This window comes from Serinus canaria, chromosome 5, assembly GCF_022539315.1.
Source record: "Serinus canaria isolate serCan28SL12 chromosome 5, serCan2020, whole genome shotgun sequence".
Classification (NCBI taxonomy): domain Eukaryota; kingdom Metazoa; phylum Chordata; class Aves; order Passeriformes; family Fringillidae; genus Serinus; species Serinus canaria.
In genome coordinates, this window is record NC_066319.1 from 45,138,614 (window position 1) to 45,166,447 (window position 27,834).

The window sequence follows — 27,834 nt, forward strand, 5'->3', positions numbered from 1 at the left end:
GCCAGCCTCAGCATCGAGTAACCCTCATCAATGCAGATCTAACACATTCCCATCTACATCGGGACACTTCCATACACCCCCAGCAAGGATGGTGGAGATTTCAGACATGCACTGACTAGCAAAGAGGGACAGCTACCAGGAAACACGCAGATGAAATGCAAAACTTCCCCCCCCGGGTTTAATTCCAACCTCTGCAACATCCTACAGCAAACAGAAATAACCTACAAACTGCTGAATTCTAGCATGGCTGCTACAGACTTCTCTGGAGCAGGAGAAATGAATTAGGCAGTCCCTCTTTCTCTTCCTTGCTGCAGCTCTCTATGGATGTTCATGAGAATCTGCAAATGATTCAGACAGCAGCATTCACCAACAAGATCAGCTCAGCCAATTATTCCTATACTTATCTATTAAATTTAAGAAACCTCTGAGAGGCTGAGCCTTTCACAGACTGGGAGATGACATTAATTCACCAAGTAAGAAAAGTTTTTAGGAAAATCTTGCCACAGAGTTCTGGCTTGAACCCTCACTGGAGACAGACTGTGGGCTCCACCAGCAAGAGCAGAATCCCAGCAAACCTGTTTATTTTCCACTGTGAGCATGGCACAATTAGCAGCATTAATGGACAGACTGTTCATTTAATTCAGTTTTTTGTTCCACAAATAAAGTCCTCTGTCTGTTTTTTATTTAGTTTTATAAATTAACCTCTTTCTTTTCTCATTAAGTAAACAATGAATGAAAGATTACTCTGTGGGAAAGATGCAAGTGCAAAGGGCAGCGGTTTTATACTGCTGCAGCTATTTCCTTTCATGCTTCCAAATAACTCTGCTCTAGAAGGCAGAAAATCATTGAGGTCTAATCATTTATTTAGTAAGATACACTGTTTTCTTTTAGCTTAGGCAAACTTGTGGCTGGAATGCTGTGCTGAAAGTTGGTCTGTTTATGAATGGCCCCCGGTCCTGCACACGGCGATGGAGAAGCTCTTTGCGTGCACTGGACATCAAGCAGCAGTGCAGTGCAGGGGAGGACAGACCACGGCCGGGTGCACTTTGCTATTTGGGCCTCAAGTTGCTGTCAGTCTCATCACAGGGTTTTCCATCTTCCCTGCACCTCTGGTACTAGGCAGTCACGCAGCTGAGGATCCCAGAGGGCTGCCCGAGCCATAGCTGGCTCTGAGGTGGACGTTTCCAGCAGACACTTCACTGCTGGTTTGTTTGCCTCAAGGGCACCTTCTCCTGGTCTGACTGGCCCCCTATTTTCCCTGTATGTGTGGTAAAACAGTCACATGCTGGGATCTTGCTGAGAAAAGCTAAGCTTTACAGCAACAAAACCAATTATTTCCCTTCATTTCTCCCCATTTAAAGCATAACAGCAGGCTGTCAGAAATGGCCATTCGCCTTTGCTCACTGCTGGTGGTATAACCTCAGAGCACTGGGTGCAGAGACAGTGAAGAACTGGAGCAAGACCTGTGGTGGGCTGTTATGGCCAGGGAGCTGCAGGACAGGACAGGTATGGAGAGGCTGCAGAAGCAGGGCTTCTTCAGTCAAAATAAGACAAGGCTCCAGGGAGAGCTGTTTACAACCACAGGGGTATGGGAGGGCATAAGAGGCTGAGTGGATTTCCTTTGGAGGACTAGGGGAACAGGACAAGAGACAACAGACACAGGCTGAGCATAGAAAGTTCCAGTTGGATGATGAACAAGAAAAATCCACCAAAACTACAATGAGAGTAGTGAAGTGTTTGAGCAGATGAGCCAGAGAGGCTGTGAAATCTCCATCTGGGAGCAGCTGGCTTTTGTTGGCCTTTAGCAGGCAGTTGGACCAGACAACTACCAGCAGTCCTTTCCAGTGTAAATTATTAGTTTGTGATGCTGTGGTCAGGTTTTGGAAACAAGGAAGGTTTTGACACTGCATGCACAAGCAGATCTGCCTGAGTCAAAGCAAAAAACAGTAGCCAAAGAGTAGTTACCTCCTCTGCCTTTTCAAAGTCTCTCTCTTCAAAGTACAACAAACATGAAGATGTTTACAGAATCTTTTCCTGTGAACTTACACCTGGCCACTGCTGAAGGCTCTTGGCACTGGTAAGGCCCTCCTAATGGGGTACCTTATGCCCCTGTTGCCAATGGAATCACTGCATGACACCTGGGTACACATCTTCTCTTTCATCCTGCCAGCAGGAAAAGCCTTGGCATGACATAGATTGCACTAATGTGCACCTATGGTGAGCAAGTAATGTGAGTACAAAGAGCTTGTACCCTCAAGAAGAGTCACTAAAGTAATATAGCCGCAATATGGGTATGCAACAACTCTATGATCTCATTTCAGTGCTGTATGGCCTTTGCTGCTGCAGCCTACTTTTTGTCTGGAGATGCTAGCAGGGAGTTGCAAGCCAGTCTCACTAGTATGGACCCTGCTCTATATTCAGGCTAAATTCTACTGCCAAGTCTGGTTCCTGTGATACAAATGCAGGGCACCTTCAAAACCTTCCAGTGGACAAAGGTTACTGGAGATCTCACAGATACATAACCAAAACCAGAAATGCAACCAGTGTCCAATCTACATTTCTCTTAGACCTTCCACAGCACTGAGGATGAAGAGTCATTTCCTGTCAGCAGCCTCCCCACAGAGGTTCCTCTAACAGCAGCTCTGCCAAGCCATGGATCACCACCATGATCAGATGGAGGCCATGGGATCCTGCAGGCAAACTGCCTCTTCCCTAGGAAAGCCCCATTTCTCCAGAGGCCAGCACACAGAAACATTTCTCATAAACCTTCTACTCTCCAGGCTGGACAACAGCTCTGTGCTACATTCCTCTCTGGATGCACAAAAACTTCCTTATTTAATTCGATTGAAAGGAATTTTGGAATTTTGTTTCAGTAGGGACAATTAACCAAGAGCACTGTATCCTACTGCCCTCATTCCCACTTCATCAATCTTCGTGTCACCCAGAAATTTTATCAGAAATCATTTTATATTTACTTCCGTATCACTGCCAAAAATGATGAATAGCATGAGGGTTCTGACTGATCCCTGCAGAGTTACATTAAAAAATGTTCACATTCAGTAAAGATTCCCTATTGACAACTACTTTTTGAGCTCTGTCAGTTACCTTGTTCTTAATACATTTAAGATATGCTTCAGTAAAAGTATATAGTACTAATATTTTAGTAATAATGTCATGTGGAATAAAATCAAACACCTTACAGAAGTTAAAGTATATTATATCTACACAGTTATCTTATCCCCCAAACTTGCAATCTTATCAGATAAATCAGGTTTGTTTGACAAGACATATTCTCCAAAAAAGAATGTTGAATGGCATTAATTATATTCCCTACCTTTAATTCTCAAAATCCTCTCTCAGTTCTATTCTTTTGCCTGGGATTGATGTCAGGCTAAGCTGCTGGCAGTTACCCGGGATCTTCCTCTTGCACACGTTTGCTCATTGTGAATTTCCAAGAGGCTTAAGAAGTTAACAGAAATAGACCAGAGATCTTCTGCATCAACTTATTTTAGAATTTTTGACCATAACTTATTTATAGTCACTCACCAGAAAATGTTTAAGCACTACCTCACTTCATCATTTTGCATAGACTGAACTGCAGGTGCTGTGACACAACACGTAGCTCTCCCTGGACTTCATCCTGCACAGCAGGGTCAGACCATGGACAGAGACTGACCAGTCAAAGCCTGAGATCAGTTTGCTGGAACATGGACAGTGCTCCAAGGAGTCTGCTCACACTGAGGATTTTAAGGAATTTTAAGGAATGCTTTGTCTTGCTCCCAACCCTTCCCTGTCCATCAACCCAGTCTGCAGCCAGGCTTACATTTCACATCAACACTAAACTATCCCACAGAAATCCTTCTGAATTCTTTCTGAGAAAAAAAAAAAATATTGACATCAACTTTGGGTAGGAATCTCCACCCTCTTTTAACAGATGGTGACCTTACTGAAACTTTTTGTGTTTTATCACCTGTCATTTAGCAACAGCCATGCAATGTACCAGGCATGAAGCCTTCAGTGCTATGGAGATTGCCACAAAACGCCCTGGTGCACATCTTCAGCAACCTAAGACAGACCTCTCCTATAAGCTTTGTACCACCCAACTGTATCAAATCCAGACCTGTGTCTTCAAGTCACTAAGTCCACACACAACAGGTCCAAGCTGTTGACAATACCTCCAGCAGTGTCCAGCTGAGGATTGTGATCAGCAGTTTGAGTCTTCAAGCACAGCAGAGCTTTCTGTTGAGTTGGAAAAGCAGTGCAGGAAACAGCACTTCTCTGAGAGCTGAACTGAGTCTGGGGCTGACTTCCAGGAATTAAAGGAATCTTATCTAATAACATATAAAATAATACACAAAACTCACCTATCACAACAGATCCCAGTATTGCATCTTGAAAAGGGACCGTACAGATCAATGCATTTTGCTGAAAAGCCCTCCTCTGCTAAAGGATAATTCATCTACATAAGGATGTGGTGCTCCAGACAGCTGGGACACACACCTGAGAGGGAGCTTTATAAATACTATCCAAGGCAATACAGAGCCAGCATGCTTGCTCCAGTCAGTGTTGTTTCAATGGGAGAAAATCACACATTTAAATAAAACTGTTCTAGCAGGAGGTACAGCAGCAGATCACTGAGAAGCATTAACTACGCTTATACCACTTCACCCATTAACTATTTTTAATTTTTAAGCAAGTTATTAGAGCTACTATAATATTATAAATATTGTATTACTCATTCAAAAAGATTAAAAGGTCTCAAAAAAGAGAAGATATTCTTGTTGCTGCTTTAGCAGCTCTTTGTGATTGGCTACCTCGCTTCTCTACCCTTCCACACTTCTCTAGGACACAATGAATTGCACTGGGTGCTCTCAATTCCTTTCCATCCTAAGGGATAGTAGAAATACCCAGCATCGAGCAGAATCGAGCTCTGAACGTATCCAAGCTAAGTAAAATGACACTGTGAGCCTGCTGTAGTGTTACACTTGTGATCTGCATCACATAATCCAAGATGCTGCAAAGTGCTGACCTCTGCCTATCACTGCACTGGTCACCTGGGTTCCAGGGGAGAGGCAGAGCAGCATTCCTAGAGACAATTATCTCACCAGCAGCACTCCTTTGGCTGAGCCAGTCTGTACCCTGCACGCTCATTTCTTTCTGGGGACTGAAGGGGTGCTGCCTGCCTGACTGGGTGTGTGCACCCACAGCCACCAGCCAGGTGAGTCCCACTGCACAGCTTGGCTGGAACACTTCCAGTATCTGTAACAAAGGCTCTAAGCTAAGAGCTTAGAGTTTATCTGCACGTACTACAAGGTAATTTCTTATAATATAAATCCATTTAAGACTGGAAACAGTACTTTCTGGTTTTAGAACATGGAGTAAAGGCAGGACCACAGGTCATTATCAGGTTCACCAGGACTCTCCACAGTACAGATTAATGATGTGCTCCTTAGGACCAGCACTGGTAAGGGTGAGTATACTTCCCTGCCCAGACCCCAGGTGCCTTTCTTCACAGCATGCAGCTTACAGCACATTCTTATTTGACTCCTCGGTGAAGGTAGGAAAAGAAAGTTGATTTAACCATGAGAAGGAAAGTCTTTCCTTGACTTGTCCTGAAATAGGAACCCATAAGCAGTAAACCAATATCTCTGTCAGGAGTGGGACCCACACCTGCTGAATTTGGCTAAAGAGATGACAAGACACAAACCTCATAATTAGGAATGAATATGACAAGAGTTGTGCTCAGACTGGGACACGAACCACTTGTACCCCGATCACACTTTCAACTGCAAGAAATGTTTGTCCCCAAAAACCCATTAATCACTCAATTAAAATCTTAATATACAGCATTTTACTGTTATCCAGGCTCCTGTCTCATAAACACAATATTAGTTTTTCATACTCCCTATTCATTTTCCAAGAAATTAGCACACCAGCATTTGGAAAATGTTCATTCTTTTGAACTTCAGCCACCCAGTGCCCCCTTCCAAGTACTTTCCTCTGCCACCCTGTACACAGCCATTTTTGAAACAGCACAGAGAAAACCAACAGCTGTCACTGAACAAAGCTCCACCATCCAGGAGATGGAAGTTATCAATCTGGAGTTGAAGGACTTTAACAAAATGAATAAGAAAGAATTTTTGCAAGGTTGAAGAACAAAGAGACAGAACAGCAGCTTTTCAATCAAGAGCCACACACTATATGCTCTAGGAAATAACAAGTTCAATAGCCAGTTGATAAATAGCTTGACACTAGAAAGTGCATTTGAAATGACACATAACTGCCACATACACAAACCCAGAGTAAGAGCCACGTTGCCCTCCCACATGCAGCTCAGTGCTGCTGTGAGTTTTCCCTGCCTGCCCATACAAACACCATCTCTCAGGGCACTCCCTGATCCCCTAAGGTCACAGGCACATGGATCGAGTCACCCCAGGACACAGGTGCAAGAAACAGCTTCACAGCAGCTGCATGCTCACAAACAGCTGCTCCAGGGAGTCCAAGAGAGGGAGCAACACAGATGAAGCAGAGCAATGTTTCTTGGGTTGGGGCAGATTTTCTCAGTTTAAGGGGCTGTAAAATGTTTTTGCTTTAGGAGAATTGGTGCTTTCCCTGATACCCTTTCATGTTTCTATACCCTAATTTGCAGTGGTCAAAGAGCCTGACACTAACTCCTCAGGCTCCCAGGTCCTGCTTTCTCAACATCACTCACACACATCTAGATCCAGCAGAGCACACATTCAAGTTTCAACCTGCCAAGAAGTTCATTACTTTCAATAGCAAGGAAATTCGTAACTGCTTTCCTGAATCAAACCCTAAGTAAAAACTTGTCAACATAAATAAAGGCACCAGAGGCAGACCACGGAAGATATCTGCGATTACACAGGGAGGATTTTGTGCGAGGTTTTCAGCAGGTTTTAGTCTAACCATTGTAAATGTGCAAGCATTTTAAATTCATCCTTGAGAACAAGATTGACACATCTTCTAAAGGAAACCAAATAGTGAACAAATGCATCCTATAATAATTAAATATTCCATAAAATTAAGGAGACATCATCAAGTTGTATTCGGCATTAAAGTGTTGGTTTTGCACAACACTCTTCAACAGCAAGACCCTCTGATTCCTCCAAAGACTTCTTAGGCTGCAACCCAACCTGGTGCACTGTGTGTGTGCCCAAGTGTCCTAATGCTGGTCAACCACAGGACAGGGAAGCACAGCCAATGTGGAGGTCATAGCTGGCCATGCCAGCTGAGCCCAATTCAGGAAAAAAGAAACTACCAAAGAGAGTGAGGTCAGTGACATGTAGAGCATTTGCTGATCTCCTACAGCCCATGCTTTTATTTGTTTCTACAGATAAGGACCTTTCTGGAAAGGAAGGAGAGATTCTGATGGCAATACAGCTTTAAGACCCCAATGGAGGGGAAGAGCAATACCATCAATGTGAATGATCTCACAGCACCTGCTCCCAAACCAATGCGATGTAGTCAACCAAATTAATAGTTTTAAGGAGGATGGCATGAAATGCATTTTCTCCAGCCCCAGCACAAGAGAGAGGCATGGAGAGAGGCAACATCCCCCCAGCAGCTGAGCCGGTGCTGTCCCCTCTGTGTGCAGCAGGGTGAATACACTGTAGCTCAGCTAAAGGGTGGCAGGACATCCATCTTCCTCCGGGAAGGTTGCTGGGCAACTAGCAAGCTTTTGGCTGGGCGCTGACGTCTGCACGCAGACACGCACCTCCTCCAGCTCCTGCAACTAACTTGATTTTGATGGATTAACATAAGATGAAAATCTACTGAGCTTCTCTCTCTCTCTCCCTGACACACAGGGTTCATTAAGATACAAAGGAAAATACAATAAAGCATCGACTTATAATGCATGCAGAAGACCATGAAAAGGACAAGGCAGGCACTAATGATACCAGTGTTCTGAAGCGGTCCCTTATTTTATGGTAGAGAAAAATATATTTATTTACTAAAAATCTCATTAAAATAATAATAATAAAGCATAACACACACCCAAACTGTGATTCTCTTGCATTCTTTTCTCTTTTACATCCTTCAGAAATGCTGTTTATTTTTTCACTGCTCCTTGTCATACGATATTTTAAGATTATTTCCCTTCACCTGCTGGAGAGACACCACTGGGACACAGAAGTTCCCTCTAATCCCATCCAGCCAAGCATTTATACCACTCTTATTAGCTTGGTATCCCAGTACCCTACTGAGCTGCATTATCATTAATTGTTTCTCAAGTGTTAGCCACAGGCTCAGCTTTACACAGTACAAAGCAAAGATGTGATCCCTGCCCCGAGGAGTTTTACATGCTAAACAGATGGTTAATGACAGCAGCGTAATGACAGCCTTTGGACTGGTAGGGGATAACATTTATGGAACAAGGAATAAATTAGCTGGGACTCATGACAAACTGCATTTGCTTTTCCTGGAGAAAATTTGGGGGAGACTGCTTTCCATGATAACCTGGAAACGTGTACTGGGCTTGAGATCCAAAAAAATCATAGCATCACTATTTTTTGCAAATGAGAAGCTTTATTCTAAGAGAATATTTTACAGTAAAACTGATCAACTTTCTTTCACCAAACACACACAGGGTGTTTGGTCAGAAAAAGGAGAATTTTAACTAAACAAAAATGATTAATGTTAAATAGACAGAACATAAAATGTTTTAGTAAGCCCTGAGTTAAAAAATGTTCTTTAAAAAAATATGAAAAGGAGTAAAGGCAGGACCACAAGTGGAAAACAACTGATGAGCTGAATGGGAATCAGAGGTTAAGGTGTCAGGCCATGCCATTGGGTGAATGCAGTGCTGAGGACACAGTGACATACAAGGTCTTGGGCAGGTACAAATAAAGAGCTGGGCACAACACAGTAGCTTTAAGACCTGCAAGGCAAGTGAAGGAAGCTGATGAAGATACCCCTCCATACATGCATTATTTATTTCTCCAAGAGCAGCATCACTTGCAGTGCAAGCTCCCCCCAGGCAGCAGCAGGGACAGCACTGCTGTGACTGTGCTGGGGGGACACCAACTCCCCCCACCCAGGCTGGGACCAGCAGTGGGACAGGGATGGAGGCTGCTGGGTGGCATCTCCCACTGCCTGACTGATAGCAGGGAGTTGAGCTCAACTAACTAATTCAAATTAACTGGGATGTTTCTTGTGCTCCTAACATCTGGCTGAGACAGGGCTCAAAACAGCATTTCTGTACTCCTCACCAGCCCACGTTATTGGTTTCAATATACATATGAGAAGATGGGTAGCTCAGAGACCACAAACCCACAGAGCCCAACTTCTGGAATGCCCCATGCTCAGTAATGCACCTGAGTGGGACAAGCAAGGTCAGGGACTGCTTGAAATCTTCTGATGTAACAGAATTCAGCCTGTTGTGATTCACTGCTACTGGCATTGGTGTTAGTATCTGCAGTGCTAGAAAGCTGTTCATAATTTGAATAGCATATTGCATGAAGTACAGGGTACTTCTGTATGATTCCTAAAAGCCTATTCTCAATTTTACAGTATAAACACATAAAAATATATTTTCTACTCTGTTTTGGAGTGTAATGAATGGTAGATTTTTTTTTTCCTCTCAGCCTCACTGTGACCTTCTGGTAGTGGGCAGGCTGCCCCAAAGAGACTTCCTCACACACCAGTCCTTTCCTGCATTCTAGAAATGCATTTCCAGTTTTTTACTTGACAATAACTCACTCTGAATTCCCTTGTGAACTTCACAGATCTTTAGATAAGACACTAAAGCACGAGCTGTTACTACAGAAAAGGCTTCTCCTGGATGGTGGAAGATGTAGGTCCAGCTACCTTTCAGTTTCATTTCCCATTTATAGTCCTCCAAGTAATATTTGAGAAGGTTATCAAAAGGCAAGGTTTCTTTTACCTTTCCAACTCAAGTATTTAAGATCTTGCAGCTCATTGAAAGCCAGAAAAACTCAAACACTTGTGCCATTTCTAAACAGGCTTGTATTATTTCTACGTCAGCAGCTAAAAGTTTGCATGTAGATAGAATACCTACAAAAACAATGTCACAAAAAATAAATCCTCAGCAATTACATGAAGACCGAGAAAGGTATCATCACTGAGACAATAGAATCTTTAGCCCAATAGGACAAATACCTTTAAAAGTCCCAGTAACTTCAATGCAAATTTAACTTAGAACAGCTCTGAGACAATCTAAAAATGAATTTGTGAACAGAATAATTGATTAGACTCTTGGGTCCTTACTTCTGTGTGCTCACATAATGGCAATTAAAGCTAAGCACCTTTGAATGGCCTCTAAACAAGCACATGAAAATCTAGGAGAACCTTTGAGTGGGGATTATGCATTAACCTAATGTTCATAATCATGCTCAGAAAGTTTCTCTTTGAAAGCTTGAAACAGAAATGTTAATAATCTCAGGCAAATAAAAAACCTTAAGCTATTGCAAAATGTAACTTTTGAATCAAGTATATAATAGGTAATAAAACTTCAAAGGATTCATGACTCGCTGCAATTAAAATGTCCAACACAGATTTTTAAATAGCCTTCTCATGTCTAAGGAAACTTTTTTCCTCCAAGTAAATAACTGAACTCAGGTGAGCATCAGATTTTTTTTTTTTTTTTTAGGAATAAACATAGGCTTTCATCTGTGGTGCAGTGAAAAGAGCACAGCATCATAGACCAAACTGGCAATCAAAGCCATTTCCACTTTGCCTAATTTTGTTCTTTAACGGTTCAAAGTATGAATCCTCCTCTTAAAAATCTTCAAGCATGAACAGTGAACATAAAACAATTAACAACTTACATGAGAGAGTAACAAGAAGACTCTAGGAAAAAAATACCTCCCCGTCCCCAATTCCCACACAACTAACTAATCTTCCATACTTTGGTAAAAGAGAGGACGTCTGTCTACAGCATGAGGACAGATATGAGCCACAGACAGGAGCAGACTCTAACAAGCTCTCCCTAGGTTGCCTAGAAGAGGCAAAAAAATAAAAAAGAAAGAAAAAAAAAGGAACATCCTCTTGTAGCTGTGGTTTTACAATGAATTGCCAAACAAAAAGCAAGCAAGCAATTCCCTGTCAGATTTGGCAGAACACCTGAAGTCTTAGTCCCATCACCACAACTGCCAATTACAGAGTCCTCAGTGCTGCAATCAAAATGCATTGACTCTTATGGAGCCAGGCAGGCAAAATCCCCTTGTTTGACTGCAGTCTCCAAGCTGGAGAAGCAAAGGATGCATCCATGAGCTGGGAATGCTTTGCGACTGCCTTATCCTGTGACTGGGAACGATTGTGGCATGAGGGCAGGTCTTTAGGAGCAAGTTGGTAACACAGGCCCACAAAAACTCTGTGATGGATGTTGTTTTCACAATACACAAATAAATCACAGCAGAGCAGATGAACGAGTGGAAATTCTGTAACAAAATCAAACTACATAAAATAGAAACTTCATGTTATTTATGGCAGGAAGTCACCTAGATCAGCCTAAAGAACTTATTAAGAGTGGTCCTACTAACAGCTGAACTAGCTTGAAGTCTTACACCCAAACAACACAGTTAAGGCATTACTTATTTCCACTAAATAGTTTGAAAAACCTGCTCTTCTGTAGCACAAATTTGAAGAACTGAAGGGAAAAAGGAGTCCCAAACATACATCCAAGTTCACTTCAGCTCATTTAATGTCTTTAAATTTTATAGGAAAAAATCACCAAGCTTATTTCCAAATCACTCTGCACTTAGTAAACTTTAAGTATAATAGCATCCTTTATCTTCAGACAAGGTCAACTTTATCCCTTGTAACCTGAACAAAAATAAAACAGAATCAAAATGATGTTCTTATTTTTTTAAAGACTGAAATCTGAGTATGATAATTTCCTTTCTTTCATTAGCAAAAGAATGCATGCGTGGGACATAGGATGAAACCATTAAAATGCTTAGATTTGGGGAGAAAACAAGAAACAAAACCAGGGCAACAGGAGCAATCAGGAGAACAAAAATTAGAGAACTGTATTCCTGTGGCCTGACAGAGTCTTTTACAGACTATCTAACAGAGCTGATGAGGCCAAACTACCACAGATGATCTCAGTATCTTCAAAAGTCATTGACATCCTTCATTAGGACTGGGATTTATCCAGTCACTGATAATTACCATCTTCTTTACAGATGGCCTGAACAGAGGTTAAAGTTGTTACCTCATCTCCTCAAATGCTACTTCAGCTAGAAAAAAATCCACAGACAAATAAAACCTGAAAGCAAAACCTCCCATGCCCAGGCACAGCAGCCCAACAGTTCACAAATTTCCATTTCTTCTGAGCAGAGGGATGGCTTGTGAGTGAATGCGGCCACTTACCTGGACACCCATGGGTTTGTGCTCCAGCTTTACTCGTGGACTTCTGGAAATCTCTGCTCTGACCCAGACCTGAAGCAGCACTAGCTGAAAAAAACAGAGCATGTTATGTGCCCCACCAGCATGGACCTGCTTTCACCTGCAAGCAGCTTCCCGAGGGAAGGACAAGTCTTGCAGTGACAACCCTTCACAAACAAGCAGCACATCTGTTTTTTGCCCCAGGTGTGCCACAGCCTGTTCAACCTGTAGCATTATGATCCCCATCTGCTGCATAAGGGCAATTGCTTTGTGAAACCCAAAACAATCCTATAGATGTCAAGATAAAAAGCAACTTCCCAGTCTTTTTCCTTTACTATTGAAATTAATGTCTATGTTCTTCTTACAAAAACAAAAAGCCCCAAAGCACTCATGCTACAGCTTTGTTAAAGGACCACGTTTAAAACCTGAGGACTCTGCTAAGTTTGAAGATGCATGGCAAACACATCAGGTGGTGTAAATGCAGACCACGCTTTATGTCAGTATATACACTATGTCAACAGATACACACCAGCTGAGGAACTGATATAAGCATATGTTTAAATCTCTGAAGAGAGAGACCTAGACCAAAACAGAACTGCAGGAGAAGCTGTTCCCTCTCCGAAATGGCACTGTGTAGGAAGAAAATGCTTTTTGCTATGCTAAAACATCTCTATATTCTTCCTTATTGTTTTTCTTATACTTTCAAAACAAGACTTCTATACAGAAGGGTGCAGGCAGAACTTAATACATTAAAACATAAACAGTTTTCACCTCAGCAGCAGTGCAGATCAGTATGTGTATGGTGGCACTGAGCTTGCAAAACTTGTTCAGATGAACTCCCGACTACGCGCACCAGCAGTTTGCCAGAGAAAGGCTATTGAAGCCTTTTATAGCCATTCAAGCAACAAAAGGACACCTCTCTATACACAATCATCACAGCCTGGCTTATCAAAGCACTTCACAAGTCTTGCTGCTCAGCATCCTTATTTCTTAGCAATTATTGTTCTGACAAGTAACCCTTGGGCAGTGTCCAAGAATAAGGGGAATTTCTGCTGCGGGACGCCTGGAGTGCTGCTCCTCTGCTAAGTGAAGCAATAAAATCAGTGTGTGATTGTGTACAGAAACAACACAACCCACCTGCTTTCCAGTTGGTCCTAAAGAGGTCACAGGGTGAAAAAGCAGCCCATCTGGGAGCTGCCTCTTGGGTGTCTCAGACTAAGTGATGCACCATGCAGAAGTAAAAGCAGGCAGCCCCTGCCCACAGGTACCTGTGCATCAGCCAGCTTTCCCTGAGCCAGCCCTCCAAGCACAGGAAAAGGAACTGGTTCTGAAGGCACATTTAGTAGAAGAACCAATGCTGAGCTTTAGCTTTGGTGCAGCAACTGGTGGAATTTGAGGGCATCTTTATAAAGGGTTGCAAAAGCTGCTAACTAGATACTAACTCAGCACTAACCAGGAGATAAAATATCTTATCATGGTCCATGCTGACAACTAAACCACTGTTTGGCCCCAGATTAATGAACATAATACTTGACAAGAGCAATTGGAGATTAATGGCCTGTAACTGCCTGGCTACCTTGCACTCTATAGGGTCAAGTACATTAATGTCAGTAGAGAAATAGTTTGTCTCAACCCAGTGCTAGTAGTACAAAGACCCATGAACTTGGAGATACGAGGGCCAAGCTCTCAGAACCACTTTGTGTCACTAAGGTCTATTGATGGCCCATTCTCATGAGGAAGAGTCCCCATGCAGGGGGAGTTTAATTCCCCACAGCACACTGTGGATGGATACCCTGGCATGTGCCTCTCTGCAGGATCGTGACTGAGGCAGGAACTTCAGGGCAGCAAAGGCAGCAGACACAAGAGCAGGTCACTCTGCTCCCACCAGGGCTGGGATGGAGGCAGCCCAAGACCCAGACAACCCCAGGCAGTCCCCTGACCCCATCTGTTCTTTGCTTGGCATATCTCCATACAGGACAGAAATACAGCCAAAATCTTCCGCTGTCCTTGGTCACTGCAAAAAATCACTGCTCTAACATTTGCAGAAATATGCCCTTTGCTCTGCTTTCCAAATCCAGGGTATTTCCAGGGGGCTCAGGACCTGACTCCTGAGCAGAGGCCAGACTCACTGGAGCACCTGTGCTCACCTCCAAATAACTGATGCGCTGAGGCCATACAGCTGCAACATTGCAACTAAAAGTGGTAGTTCTCAAATCTGGACACACACGTGCCCATACAGAGACCCCAGCTGTGCCTTAATTACAGTTAGATTATTTAGCCCCTTTATCTAGGAGTAAAAATAAACCACAGATAATCTGGAGATAAAACACGAACCATGCTTCCTGAGAAACTGTTTTCTGGAATGCATAGTGGAGAAAAAAAAAAAAAAAGTGTAACTTATACAGCTCCCAAGGGAAAAATGAATATGCCAGCTGATCTTTAAAAAGTCCAGTAGAAGTGCTGAGCAAAATTTTAAGCACAATATGCTGTGCCTTCTTCAAACTCCTTCAGAGGAACCTTTGCCCTACCTCCTGGAGGTAGCAGAAATTATGTTTGTGAGATCATTGTCCATATGCATATTCTGGGGGCAGGCAAGAGTCTAAAAATACAGGAAAAAGTTGCATTACCCTATGCTAAATCTTTGAACAACAGAACAGTTTGAAATAATCTTTGAATCCTCTTTCTTACCCCGTGCTCCTCAGTTTCTCAAATATAAGTATGCAGAGAAAGGGGGAAGGCAGAAGGCAGGGAGAGGGAAGGATGACCCTGTGGTGTCTCATAGGGCTGGCACCTTAATACACACACCAAAGAGTTGCTCTGATACAATGGGAGCAGGAGCCACAAGAGCCAGAACATCCTTCACACTCAGTACATGCCTGGGAAGTATGTTTTGGCCACAGAGGTCATCCAGTTTTCAGAGGTGCTCCTGGCACTTGGAGAGGGGATGTTCAGCATCTCACCCACTCCTCTCAAGCTCCAGGGCTTTCCACAGAGCCAGCAGCCACAACTCTGCTACAGTGACAAAGCTTCCCAGAAACTCTGCTTACTCCTCTCCTTGCTATCTCCATCAACATTCCTTAAAGAGGACCTGAAAGGAGCACCAGGCATGTGCTGTAGGTATCAGCCCCTGAAACATTGCTACAGAGTACACGGGGGCAAATACGTAATAGAGAGCATCAAAGGAAGAAACGGGAGGTAAAACGTGGCAGCCTATAAACGCACATTTTGACAAGTTTTACTTTTCTGATTTCTCAGCTAACAGTGCTTTAAATAAAAGTGTTTTTTTTGACAAAAAAGCCTTCAGCTCACCTCTAAGAACAGTGGACCTTTGGCCATGAGGTGGCCATGAAGTAAAGGAGGGTTTCTGTACCCAATATCCCTCTTTCTCCCCTCTCAATCCTTATGCCACTCCCCCATGGCAGCAAGCTCCTTGGGGCAGAAACCCTTCTCTCTGTGTCTGCAGGATGCACACTGCAGCCTCACAGTGCTTCAATACTACCAATGCTACAGCAAGGTCCACCATGGCTGTTGGATTCTCAAGTGAAATCAACTCTGTCTAGCCAGAGAAGAGGAAAAAGAGACCAAAACAAAACCCTGAGCACATTAGTCACTGTTAACTGTTCTTTCCAGAAACATAACATTGAAGCGATTTCACTATTTACTGGCAGGGAGATTTTGTGGTGGCTCATAGCTAAGATCAGCAAGAAATCCTTTGAAATACACATATATGCACATTAAAACTTGAGTATTTTACCTTTCCCCTCAAAAAGCAATTGCTGCTGTCAAGTACACCCCTCTCTTACAGCCACATGTTCTGTTTAAGAATACCTAATCAGAAAAACATTCAGAGGTATTTAATCAGGTTTTTCTTTTCTCTTTAATGACCTAATGTTTTGGTTTGCATCTGCTGCCAACTCACGCTGGGCAGAAATTTAGTACTGTCAGCATTTAATTATTATTTTAACACAGATTTCTCTACCTTCCTACAGTGAAGAAATAGCTAGAAAAAACGCCGCTATGTGCAGTTTTTTAAGCCATTAGACACCATCCTTGTTATTTAGCCACACTGGGAATTACCATTCAAGGACGCCCAGATGCTCGCTCTGCCATCCCCTGCTAGGGCAGATGCTCTCCAGTCTGCAGCTCCATAGCCAACCAGAGGGACAGTGTTCAGGGGACAGCCTGGAGGGACTGCAAACACCCTACCCCAGAAACTCAATAATCTGGAATATGGCTCACCAAAAGATGTGCCAAAGAGCTGGAACACAGAGCACCTGGCTGGTGTTGTATCTTGAGCCATAAATAACAAATCCCACTGTTTCTTTTTGTCAGCTTAAACCCCATTTTCCTATTTTTTCCTCTCCCTGTCTGAAACTAATAAATTTAATTCTGTAGCCTGCAACAGGCTATAGGGGCAATACATGTGTTGGTCTGATGCAGACTTCAAGACAGGTTTGTTTCATTCATACAGTGCAGGGGAAAATGACCCAAAAAAACTTGTTCTATGAATTTCAAAAGAAATCAAGAACTGAGCTCGTGGTAAGCTCCCAGAATCATGTAATTTTTGCACTGCATGGTGTTTTGCAGACAGGACATGTGCATAGAGAGCTCCCTTCCTACTCCCAGCCAGTCTGGTGAATGCCTGCTCCCTGTTTTCCCCCTGAAAAGCAAGATTTAGGTTTTGACCCTCACAAAAACCATTGGAGAAATGAGTCTGCAGCAAAGCAGGGCTTGTGACAGCAATGGTGCAAAGAAGGAAGGGCTGTGAGGACACACATGGATAATTCCATCTTCCAGAGCGGATGGAATAGTCAGCCACACACTAATTAAAGCAAACCTTAGTCTGTGATAGCAATCTAAGATAACACTAAGAGGTTTGTCACCCAAGGCAAAAAAAAAAACCAGAAGCCAAAACTGGATGCTACTGCTGGACTGTGTCTATAGAAACCACATTTAACCTTAGCAGAGAATCCAACTACACAGGTGACTCTATTTGATAAACACAAACACCCTGTTTGGTGTATTCTGATCTTTGCATACAGTCACTTCCCATTTAAAAGAGAAACATGTATATGGCAAAAGACAAGAAGAGAGGCTGGCAGCAACAGGAAGGTAACAAATTTCTGCAACAGGGAGGTAAAAAATTTCATTTCTCTGATGGCAAAGCAGGCCTCTCTTACACAGCTGGCAGGAATGAAGCATTGCTCTTCCATACCTGAAAAGGCAAAGTTGTGGATATGGGATTTTAAATCCAGATGGTCACCATCAATGGAACTTAACTGTGATGAATAAAGAGGCAGCTATTTCATCTGCTTAGCATTAACTCTTCCCAGAGTGCATTTTATAAGTCACATGCAGAGAGCAAAGGGCATATGCTTAAGAAGCCTAATACAAACCAAGTTTTGCAGGGTAGAAGAAAGGGAAATAGCCTTGGTTACTGAAAGTATTTGAATGTCACTCTGTTAGGCTGTGCATTGCATTTGACAGAGCTAGCAAAGGAAATGAGAAATGATAACTGATAGTGCCCTGATTAGATCAGCCACCTTGGGAAAGGTGCTGAAGCAGAGATATTTCACTAAAATAAGGAGAATCCTGGGAATAGATTTCTGGCAAGTGATCGCAAAGGAGATATGGCCAGAATTAGAAATGGATTTTGCAGGCAGATAAAATGTAATAGATAGAAGGCGGCTCAAAATGATATATCGAGAGGGCCTATAGAGCAACTATAAAGTTTGTTCGCAGATATTTACCATAAAGAGATCCTAGAAAGACTTAACTCCAAAATACACTGGCTGTGTTATTAATTTTAATGTGCAGAAATAAAACAATGTTGCATTAAAGCTCTCTAGCAAAAAAGGAAGTTGCCTTCTCCCCAGCTATCCACCTCTGACTTCAATGGAGTTGCACTATTTTATTCCACAAATAGAAGTAGAACAGGAATATCTTCTTGTACTTCTGACTGACAAAGATACATGAAAATGCACATTTCATTATCTTGAAGTAAATCACTTTATTAATGATGGATAACTAAAGGCAGTGGTAATTAACATATTGTAATAAACTCTGTAGATGCATTTCTATAGCTTCTTCTGAAGCTCATAGACAAAGCAGTTCTTTAGACTAACACTTACGCATTTTTAGGGGAGCTAGCTTTTCCAGCTGTTAAAAAAGTCTTCAGTGATCCTGCTGTCCACATCTGTCTGTTTGTTTCCTCCTTAAATTTTAGCCAGCCAAATATAAAGACAGCTGTGTTCTTGCAGTTCTGTACAGCATGGTGGCCAAGACAGAAACTTGATGACAGTAACTTGGGGAAAGGCTGCTACCTGGGTTCAGTTATTACACATCAGAGTTCCCCACCCCAAGACAAGTGTGTTGACAGCCCATCTGCACTTGCTCCTGTACTGTCACAAGACTCTGAGATCAGTCCATGGGCTTAAGAGATTGCAAGTCAATAAAGACGAATACAATGCTCTCAGGGGCCCAAGTCTGGCCCTCTGCTTCTCCCTTCATCAGCCAGTAAAATGCTGAATTTTGTGCAAACAAGTAATGGTGTTGTTCAAAACAAAATAAAGATATCACAGTTATAACAACAAAAGCCTGTGTTGCAGCACACCTGTGTATTAAGAGATCCTCTCATCCACTGGCTCCAAAGAGCCATATGTGCATCACTCACACTGCCAGAATGGGAACAGTCACATAAATCACCTTTGGTATCTATGGAAGATGCACTTGACAGAGCAAAAATTTCTGAGGAACAGCCAAATTCTAACACTTAACCTACTACTGGGATACAAGTTAGTGATAACCATTATCACCATCACTATATCAGTGACAGCAATGGAGCACCAAATTCTGCATCCATAAAACCACTGCCACTGTATCCCTAGGGAGCTCCCCCTGAATACGCAAAGGTGGAATTGAAATATAAACTATTTACATGATCAAATGCCAAGCTATTTGCTAAGGTAAAATCTTCACTGAAATCAGCCAGGACTATCACAATCAATAGATTTTGGCATGATTGTGGACAAGCTTCAATCTTTGCCAGTGTTCATGCCCATACTAGCACCAGAATGGATGCTTTTCCAAAGTGCCATGCTGCTTAAGTTCCTCGCCTACAGATGTCCCACTTAGGCTGAACCTCTTGCCCCTTGCATTTGGAAACAATCCATGCCAGATTCTGCACCTGGGGTGGGGCAACCCTGGATGCGTGGACAGACTGGAGAATGAGAGGCTGGAGAACAGTGCTCTGAAAAGGGACCTGGGGTCCTGGTCAATGGCAAGTTGAGCACGAGTTTGCAGTGTCCTGGAGCAAGGACGGCCAGGCGTGTTCTGGGGGACACCAGACACAGCACCGCCAGCCAGGCAAGGGAGGGGATTGTCCCCCTCTGCTCTGTACTGGGGCAGCCTCACCTCGAGACCTGTGTGACAATATAAAAAAGCCATCAAGCTGTTAGAGAGCCTTCAAAGAAGGGCCATGAAAATGGTGAAGGGCCTTGAGGGGAAGCCATACCAGGAGTAGTTGAGGTCACTTGGTCTATTCAGCCTGGAGAAGAGGAGACTGAGGGGAGACCCCACTGCAGTTACAACTTTCTTGTGCAGGCAAGAGGAGGGGCTGGCATTGATGTCTGCTCTGCGATGACAGTGACAAGACTGAGGGAATGGCCCAAAGTTGTGTCAGGGGAGGTTTAGGTTGGATGCTAAAAAATGGTTCTTCATCCAGAGGTGGCTGAGAACTGGAACAGACTCCCCAGGGAAGTGTTCACAACACCAAGCCTGACAGACTACAAGAAGTGTCTGGACAACACACTCAAGCACATGGTGTGACTCTTGGGGCTAATTCTGTTTAGTGTCAGGAGCTAGACTCCAAAGATCCTTATGGGTCACATCTGACTCAGACTGTTCTATGATTCCCAGCACTAGCACTCAAGAGACCCCATCAAAGCAGAGCTCTATTTCTGAAATAAACCCATCTCTTTCCAGTAGCCCAAGAGCAGAATTCTGCTGCCTTCATCATCATTGTTTTGAATGAGTGAAAGGTGGGAGGGAAGTTTCTGTCAACATTAATCAATGTTTAGGTGGTTCCCTGCCCATTCATTCCTGTGCTTAAAGTGGTTTTGACAGTAGGAAATCCACTGAATATAAGCAGGCCAGTAGCAGCTGCTTGAGAAATGCCAATAGCACCGTGCATACCTTCCAAATTTCCCCAATGTCCCTAAGTTATTAGCGGGTGACAGGAGCTTAAATAAAGCATGTGAAACATGAAAGCAGGACAAATAATTATATTGGTATAGAGACTTCTATACTGGAGAGATTTTTGCTCCAAATACTTTATATTGACTGTAATTTTTTGGGGTCAGAAAGAAAATTGTTTTTCCATACTATGTCTTTGAGGGAACGGGGTGCCTGGAATCCCTGCTGCTCTGTGGTCCCACCTTGTATCCCCACAGAACTAGCAGTATCTAACGGTATCAAGCAAGATTGAACACAAACTCAGAATAAAAATTACTACCAAAAAATTCTGCTCCAGATTTCAAAGCACTTCCTGAACTGTCCACATCACACAGTGATCGAGCATCCTCATTTGAGAGAGAGCAAAAAAGGTAAGATGGAAGGAAGCCTGGATCAAATAAACCAAGTGCAGACCAGATGGGGAATGGGTGGAGTCCACCAGCTTGGGACATAACCCTCAAAGGGAGAAAGGGCAAGTGGGCAAGACTAATACTATTCTCAACATCAGCATAGCGAAGGCTGTTTCACACAGCTCTTTGAGGAAAGATAACACTGCTTTTCTGGTAAAAAAAAAAAAAAAAGCCTTTGCCACTAGCATTGTAAAATTATACTCTTAAAAAAGAGGCTCGGGGGCTACTCATATCCAGCCCTCTCATCTGCTCCACTCCTTCAACTGAAAAAGCATAAACCACCAGACAACCTGATCCTACAGCCACAGTCTCTAATCAGCCTGGGTGACAGCTGAGGGCGCATGGCTTCCTTGTCAGCCCTCTAGGAACGGGAGCAAGGCTGCTGCAGGAGCACACACCAGTCCTCCACCTCCTGGCAGCTGCACTGCAACAGGAGCAGTTTCCCAGCCCCAGCACTGCAACAGGGGAACTACTGCTTTCTGGGGAGAACCCAAGAGTGACCCATAGCGAAAGGCTTCACATCTGTTACTGTGCCTCCAAGCCCACCACATCTTTCCTTGCCTTCCCCAGGAGTCATCTCTCAACCATTTTGGCTTCAAGATGCTCAGTCTATTTTCTCAAACTGCTGCAATGGCAGCTTTCCATACAACTATGAAACAAACCATTCCACTTGGAAAGCCAGAATGTCTTCTGTCTTTAAAGACACTGACTTTTCTACCCAGGCTGGCTGCTTCTGAGGTGCTGGTCTGGGATCACCAGAGTCACCAACAGGAAATGGGGATTTCCTCACCTGTCAAAAATGGTACCCTGGCTTAGCAAAACCAAAGGATTTTTAAAACACACTTAACTTTTCACAGTTTGTGCTGGATTGTTTAGGGTGTTTTTTTCTTGTTTTGGTGCAATTAAGTCAGTCCCATTTCCAGTGAGGCTGGTTGCAGGTGTTGCACTGGGCCCCAGGACCATGAATGGCTTACAGTTGCTCCAGTAAAGAGATGGGCTCGTGAACAAGGGTGGCCATACTAATACATATGCCTAATTTCTACATTTTTCCTATATTTTAATCTCATTTTCCCCACATTTTACCTCATTTCTTCCAGTCTGTGTTTCTTCCTCCTTGCATAAAGCTACTACATCCTGAGTGAGATCTCCTGTTCAGCCTCAACACAAAGTGAAACTGCAAAGTTTCCCTCAGACCTTCCTCATCACAACCCAGCTCTGCCCTTGCCAGACACAGCAGATCAGCAGGAACCCATCTGCTGCCTCCCCTATACCCACAGATAGTTCAGCCCTGCACCACTCCCTGACCTGGGGTCTAATATCTGGGGTGCAGCAACTGCAGCTACAATGCCGGTGTATTTAATCAGGGCACTCTATCTTCCCAGCACCTCTTTGAATTTCCTGAGTAACATGTCTGCAGCCTGGCCCAGGATCCCAGGGGCAGCAGGCACAGTGCCCAGCTGGGGGTCCCCAGGGTAAGCTGGGGCTGACAGGGCCACGTCACCCCAGAAGAGCTTGGTGCAGAGCTCAGCACAGCGCAGCTGCGGCAGCACCACAGCGCAGCGCCCATTAGTGACGCTGCTGTGACCACCCCCAGGACATTAAGGTCTGCTGCACCACTACATGAGACTACTTTGCAGTAACAGAAGTGAGGAAGGGAAAAATTAGACATACCAGTGAAGATGTAGCTTATTTATGGTTCAGCTTTTCAAAGTTTACTAACTAGTACAGACTATTCATGGCTCATGTCTTTAAAGAAGTCAATGTCATTCCCTTTCTATTCTTAACCCGAAGTAATATTTTATGATTCTGCTATTCCTCCTTTCAGACAGAAAGACATTTGTCCAATCTTGGCTTTGTGAGATGTTGTCTTCTGGCCCTCTTCATCCTTGTCTGGCAATCGTTCTGTTCCTCCACATCCTTTCCCCCAGCTCCTGCGGTGGCCTTAGTCTTGGTCTGTTCTGTATACCCTCCACACCCTGGGCATGATCTTATTCACTCTGACACCAGCTCCTACTGTGCCAATGTGAAATGTACTTTCTGTCACTGATTCTCCTCTCCAGCCAAGCCCATCTCTCAGCCTGCCTTGCTGGGCCTCTCATCATCAAATCAAACCCAATAATGGACCTTGTGAACTTCCTTTACTTGCCCAGCCTCTCTATCCCTTCTGAACAAACTTCCACCCTCCCTGTTGCCCAGGCCTATAACCTCTTCCAGTTCCACCATTCTTCACAGCCTCACTCTTCTTCTAATACCACCTGACACACCATCAGGTGATGTATGTCAGTGTAATTACACTAACTCAAATGGCATTATACCAATTTACAAGAAATGAGTTTCTGTCCTGGTGCCTCTAAAGCAAATATATTCTATTTGACAAGTAAAAACCTTCAGCCAGTTCCCTCAACATCTCCCATATTTATTACTGTGATCTCTTGCCCTCTGGACTCCCAACAGCCACATTCTTTTCAAAACATGACTCCTTCTGAAATTCTTACACACTCCTTAGCTCTCCACTGTTCTCAACTCAGAATATTCCCTTCCACTCTCAAGCCTTGTGTGTCTACCCACTGACCACTCCTAAGCCAGTGCTTGGCTTCTTAAGCCATCTGAATATACCTGAAATAATCTGGTATGCTAACAATATTTAATTAACAGTAATTCACAGATTTATGTTACAATATAATAGAGGGAAAAAATAATTTTAATAAAGAATTTTAAAAAGGAAGGAGAGCCACCATGAAAGCTGAACACCAATTTCAAATTCAGACACAATTAAAAAGCACATGTTTAACACAAGGTGGGCACGACTGCAAATGTATGCAGTGAACCACCAAGATTACATGAAGCATTACAGGTTATTTGTGCCCCCTAACACCAAGCACTGTGCTATCCCAGGTGAGCTGAAAGTTTCATAACCCTTTTAACACCAGTATAAATCTCTGCTTAAGCCAAACATGTCACAGTATAAAATGATGCAATGGATACCACAATAACACCCTGCATCTTCCCACTCTCTGGACCATACAGTGAAGTTTTTTAATGGCTGAAGAGCTGGCACTTAGTGGATCTGACATAGCCACAGTAGCTATCTTTGTATAAATGTTTCGAGTTTATAAAAAACATCAAAAAAAGAGGGGAAAAAATGACCAAAAAAACCCTACATGTGGTTTTTTTTTTTAAGATTAGTATCTATTAAAAAAAAAAAAACAAAAGCACTTTCCAAAAAAGTAGAATAGCATCTGCATTTAGGGTTTTCCACACCTGGAGGGCAGCAAGAACGTGGAGGCAAGATCAGGTCTTTAATGAGAGTACTAAGGACTTCACCATATGCACCATGCCAAAATGATAAAATGTTAATGAAGTGAAAGTATATTAGTGAATTATTAAAATTTCACTCCTGTCTGCAAAGTACAGAGTAAGAAAAACAGTGAAGATAATGATAGAAATAGGATCAAAACATTTGGATCCTTTCACCACCTCCAACATAAAAGCTTTACAAAATCTGGTGTTAAAATTAACATATTAATTGAGTAGCTTCTACAAATGATCTACCGTAAAACCCAGCTCAAAACAAGTTAAAGTTGAGGATAAAATAAGACATAAATCAGTTAAATCTAGATGGGTCAGACCTACAGCTTCCTCCCATCTCTAATAACCTCTCATAACCCCTCTAATGCCTCTGCTCCTCTCCACAGCAAGCCCAGCCAGCAATTAAATTGTTCACAGGAAGATCTCACTGAGGGAAGTAACAGGGAGCAGGGCTCTCGGATGGGTTGGGCTGGGGAGTTCATGTCTGTGTGCTATGCCAGAAGTTGTGTCCAGGGAAAAGTTCAGCCTCACTCTGAAGCCCAAGAGCTAAACCAGAAAGCAGCTCTGCAGCAGGGTCCTGCAGAGGTGCCAGGGGGTGGAGAGGGGAGCCTTGGTGAGCCTGGCACCAGAGGCAGGGCCACAGGAGACACGAGGCCCCTGCTTTCAGTGGGGCAGGCAAAGGTCTGGCAGAGAGCTACACTAAAAAGAACAAGGGCTTTGCCACATAGTCTTAAGAAGCAATTTCCAATGAAGCTGCCTTTCTGTAAAATGCTTTCCAGGGTCTAGCTTGGATTGCCTTGTACATAAAGTCCCGTCTGTTAGGACATCTGGAGTGCTCTCTTTGCAACAAAAGTAAATATGCCCAGACATGGTGAGCGGGCTCTATCTGCAAGCTGGTGGCAGGTAAGCAGTTTGCCATTAGGATCCCACTAGGGAATGTCACACTTTGCCTGAGCAAACAGTTCAGTGCAGGGTCCTACCACAACTCAGAACATGGGAGGCAGGCAAAGGAAGAAACTGGCATAGGCCAAATTCATCCCACTCCTGGAATACCTGTCTCTATTTGGCTTTAATCTATTTTCAGTAAAATGTAAAACATTCAGTGTTGGAAATTTCATTGTATCAGCTAACATTGATATAAATTCCTGATAATGTTGGGAAAAAATTCCAGTGTCAAACATTTAGGCAGATCTTTCCATTCAGTGGCACCTAGCAAGCCTGATCAGAGGTCACAGGCTGTCTGTCCTGCAGTCAGTGTGGACACAGACAAAACCATCTCCAGCAGAGACTCTTAGACTACAGACAAAAGAAATAAAAGAGCAACAAAATACTGTCCAACATAATAAGCAGAAGCTTTGCCTCCAGTAGACTTAGCCTGTCCAATTTTCGCAGACATTATGGAATAGATGCATTTATGGAGAATTTTGTAAGAGCATAATGTGTCCCCTATGTACCTCCCTAAGAGTGGGGGGGAAAAACTGATTCCCAGCCAGCAAGTGGCCACCAGAGCCTGGGCTAATGTGCAGGTGGTCCTATACCTCCCACCTGAAAGTTGTGTGTCCAGCCATGGTGAGTTCCAGCTATTCCCCAGGCCTCCTTCACCAGCCACCTCCAGAGCAGGGTGATCCCACTGCTCTGCACCCATCCTCAAGGGGAACAAACAGGACACAGGGAGCCTCACTCTTCGTGGGCTATGCTGACACCCAAGGTACAAACTCTTGGCTAGACAATTAGCTTCAGTTCAGAACAGTTATAAGTCCCAAGGATGTCAAAGGCATCTAAAGTCTTACTTTAATCTAAAGTAAAGAAAAGTAAAGTCTTACTTACATCTAAAGGCATCTAAAGTGAGTTTAGGGAGAGCTTGAGTTGCTCTCATGCTTGGCAGCTCAACTTGAGCATTTTAAATGGAGCAGAATTTCCCAAACTCTAGGACAGAATCACTTCCCAAAAACTGCCCTGCCTTGCAGAGCTTCAGGCTGGTTTCCCAGAATCAGCTGATCACTTCTGAAAATACACAGCTGTAATTTTATACTTAACTGAAACACTGCTCTGTTGGAGTCCTTTTTTTTTTTTAAATTATTTTGTTACAATTTTACTTTGGCTTGGTCATGGACAGAAGGTAACAAGGCAAATCCAGTTTCATTAAAAATATGTCAAAATTGTGGCCAAAGTCACACTGCATTGTGTTACATCTAAAGTCATGAACTGGCAAATTCCAGCATCAACCACGACAGTCCCATTCCACTCCAGTTTAGGCTTCCAGACAGTCCTGGCAGCTTCTCCTGCCAGAAACAGCTCCTAACACCAAGACATCTCCTACAACAAAAACCCACCACTTGAATCTATTCAGCATGCCAGGCAGCTTCTCACAAATTTATATAACTTTTCCATGTTTCCCCCTCAAAAAGCTTAACACCATAAAAACCCTGTTGTGACTGACATCAGAGAAATGTTTATTTCCCTGAGCCTCCCTGCTTAGGAGAACACACAGACCTAAACTGCAGCCCTCACCTTTGCTCTGGACCTTCATCCAAAGCCATGTCTAATCTTACAAGCCTCCAACCTGGCATCCCAGCCATGCTGGGCAGAGACCAGAAAACGACTGGCATTTTCTGGAACCACTGCTTATATTCTCACCCCCAGCCCCACATCCCAAACACACACACACCACACTGGTACATTAGCATGAGTACACTTGGGAAAGCGAACATATTTTCTAAGTTTTAATCCATTAGCAATTGCTAATTAAGGGGCAATTAATTTGACTCCCAGCTCTGCTCCTAATTTGCCTTGCAACTTTGTGCAGTCCATGTGAAATGCTAAATTTCAGCTTCCTATGCTCCCACAACTTCTGTGGATATTAGAACATTAATTTCTGTAAAGTGATTTACGATCTATGATGAAAGGCAGTTCAGAACTGTAAGAACTGCTCCTATTAGTAAAATAACTGGTGCATTTTTTGATCTTTCATTTTAATGGGGGAAGAAAAAGAAAAGCCTAGCTGAGTATCAGCAATGAGGCTCAAAAGGTAAAAATTGCAAATTGGCACATCTGAAAACATAGCCCAGAGAGGCTGGTGGGGTGGTTTTTTATAACAGCAAAAAAATGACAGGACAACACAAGCATTTAACTTCTTGCATTTCCCTTAGGAATGCCTGACATCATAAAACTTTCACAAACTAAAATCATTAGAGATAAATAAAGCAGCACAGACATGGAGGGTGATGAAGGGTCAACCTAGGAGATACCTAATCCAGCTCACTTCCTTCAATGTCTAAAAACAAGTAACCGACACGTTTCCTGCCCTGAACCTTCCTGCCGATAAGGGTGCTCCCAACAACAGGAAATTCGCCTCTAGAAGCAAAAGCACACTTTTGCTACCAAGCCAAACTTTCTCTATCTGAACTCCAATTAAAAGCAGCATTTGTCTCACCAGAAGTGAGCTGGATTAAACAACTGCCTGACTCCCTAAGCCTCTGCCCACCCCAGGAACCCATAGGGGGGGTCCCACCTC

At 43.3% G+C, this 27,834-nt stretch overlaps 1 protein-coding gene across 8 annotated transcripts in view; it reads right to left on the bottom strand.

The window, feature by feature from the left end:
- FOXN3 (forkhead box N3) overlaps positions 1 to 27,834 on the bottom strand; it is a 206,364-nt gene that overhangs the window by 175,726 nt on the left and 2,804 nt on the right. For 5 of the 8 annotated variants that reach the window (XM_030239999.2, XM_030239996.2, XM_050974780.1 and 2 more), the window contains exon 2: positions 12,355 to 12,438. The exons of the other annotated variants lie outside the window; for them this stretch is intronic. The gene's annotated coding sequence lies outside the window, so the exon portion shown is untranslated. The remainder of the gene's footprint in view (positions 1 to 12,354; positions 12,439 to 27,834) is intronic. 8 annotated transcript variants of the gene reach the window in all.